Source organism: Atractosteus spatula, chromosome 1, assembly GCF_055471065.1.
Source record: "Atractosteus spatula isolate fAtrSpa1 chromosome 1, fAtrSpa1.hap1, whole genome shotgun sequence".
In the NCBI taxonomy this organism is placed as follows: Eukaryota; Metazoa; Chordata; class Actinopteri; order Semionotiformes; family Lepisosteidae; genus Atractosteus; species Atractosteus spatula.
The window spans coordinates 6,621,856-6,624,342 of record NC_142706.1 but is presented as its reverse complement, the minus strand read 5'-3'; the positions used below and the strand labels follow the sequence as shown (position 1 = coordinate 6,624,342).

The 2,487-nt window shown below is 35.8% G+C and overlaps 1 long non-coding RNA gene across 1 annotated transcript; it reads right to left on the bottom strand.

Annotated features, from left to right (window-relative positions):
* Window positions 1-346: 346 nt before the first annotated feature.
* On the bottom strand, window positions 347-1,946 carry LOC148840523 (uncharacterized). Its single transcript, XR_016094321.1, has 5 exons — window positions 1,907-1,946; window positions 1,436-1,502; window positions 1,060-1,110; window positions 619-718; window positions 347-421 (listed from the first exon to the last, which is right to left on the bottom strand). It is a non-coding gene; the product is annotated as an uncharacterized LOC148840523 (long non-coding RNA).
* Window positions 1,947-2,487: the final 541 nt, after the last annotated feature.

Genomic DNA, 2,487 nt, shown 5'->3' with positions numbered 1-2,487 from the left:
ATTAGATCCTAATGAAAGAGAGATGAAGATGTATACATTATTTGGTGAGGCTTGCCTATCTAAGGGAATGACAGCCTATCCAAAGCTGCACAAACCCCGCTAAATATTTGGAGAGGTGAGCTAGGTACAATAGTTTCCCGCATTTCTTTCATACTTTCTGCTATCCCTGTAACTCCATTTGTTAGAACATTAAAAATAAATGATAAAGCAGCACACATTAACGAGAGAAGTATGCATTGAGTAGTTTATTGATCATTGCATGCTTCATGCACATGTAAGCACATTTCCATAATCACTGAAAGGAAAACAATAATTCTACAGAAAATCTAGAAAGGAGAAACAAGACTGCGGACGGTTGATTTTAGCCAGCTGGAAATAGAGTTTGTTCTGCTGCAGGAGTTTGTGAAGCCTCATGTCCTTCCTGTGGAACACAGAAGATTATATTGTTAGTATTTTCTGCTAACTGGAAGTAAGTGGAAACACCACTGTTAGAGGCATTATTTCTTTAAAAAAGACAAAAAAGAGAAAGGAGTAGAATAGGTAACATTTTGTCCTTATATTATTCAAAACTCAAACACAGAGTGTGGCTAATGAACTTTTTAAATAAAACATGCTTACCATATTAAAGCCCAAGTGCTGCTAATATGGCTTTCACCATCTGTAGAATCGAGGCCAAGTCTAAAGATGTACCAGAAGTGGCAGGACTGCTACCTCTTATCTGTTGAATGATGAAGAACATACTGATGGCTATTTTTCTAAAATTATTAAATTTAATGGAAGCATTTTGTTCCAAGTCAAAAACATTTTAGTGTTGCACAATGATTTATATAGTACAAGAAAATGATTACCAAAATACATCCTGAAATGCTAGTTATTATGTAGAAATGTCAGAAATCAGATAGTGGAAATGCATACTTAATTTATCTAGATTGGCTGAATCACTTACAGACAAAACATGGTGCAGTCACTTGATTTGATATAAAGCAATTTCTTTATCATTTACCCATTTATTTTGTAAGCATGCTTTTTTAGTCACATAAGGAAAGGTACAGTACGTACTGGATTAATTCCAGAGCTATGTCGTGCTTCACGGTGATGCTCTTCTTCGATCTGTTAAAATAATGGCATATTCAAACAGTGTAAAAAATGTTGCTCTAGCAATACCTTTACTGTACAAAAAAAGGTTCAGCATGAGACAATTAGTTTTACAAGCTCTCTGTAATTTAAGGTATTGCACATCTTTTTGCAGAATTTATGAGAAAGTAATGTAAAGAAAAGAATGTTTTCTTTCAAACATGAATAATAGAATCAAGGTAAACATTCATTCAAAATAATATACATATACAGTATACTCAGCTCTAGTATCTCTGTGAGGTTATTTATTTTGCTAGTCTCCTGGAAGTAATGGCATTTCGTTTACGTAGTGAACACTTACTGGAAGAGCAATGCTCAGCCCAATGAGGAGCATCAGAAAGAGAACCGTCTTCATGATTCACTAGAGGCTAAGGAAGATAAAAAAAACAAAGAATTAAGTATCAAACAGTTAAAAAGTGTTGGCTTCAGCTTTTGTATACCTTATTAAGGTTTTCTTCTGGTGCTCTGGTTTCCTACCACCTTTTGAAGATGTGCTGGCTGGGTAATTCAGTGTCTCTTAACTATTTGTGTGTGCGTGTGTAAATGTCTATGTGCCTCGCAGTGGACTGGCATCTCATCCATGGTGTCGTCCTGCATTATGCCCCTTAGTTCCGGAATTACACTCCAAGGAATAAGCGGATCTCTAATAATGACGGGATGGATTAACAGCTTTTAAAAGCACAAAGACAAAATCTATGCTTTTTTGCATGTGTTAATACAGTACTCATAAAAGTTTGTCTCGGTAAAAGAAATGAAAGGTAAAGTTCAGTACCTGTTAATTGCGGCACCTCAGAAATAGTAGTGTGTCCAATGTATCAGCTTGGTGAAAATGCTCCATTCTGCAAGTCCTATTTAAATACATTTCAGACAACGAATGACCAATAAAATTACTTGTCACAGGCCTTATTTCAAAACAGACAACATTTCAAAATACATTCAGTGTTGACTAAGGGAGAGGCATATTTAATACCATGGATTAATGTCACACCTACCTGAAGATGAAGTTTAGTGGGGCAGTTTAAAAGTGGTGCACTTTACACCTTCAGACTTTGACATACTGTACACTATTCTATACACTAGTCATCTATTCGAGAAACATTTCATATCACATCTTATGTTATATTATTATTGTGTTACCCACCAGAACTACCCACCTGAACTACCTATTATTGGGTTGTATAATATATCATCGTATTTATGTGAGAACTCCAATGTTGCCCGAGACTCTGAAGCCCAGGAGTAGAGTAGGATGCTTTTAATCCAAGGCAGTGCTGATATCTGTTTTCTTGTTGTTTTTTGTGTCGTGCACCTTATTGTCCTTTGCTGTATAACCTCTGATTTACACACGAAGGT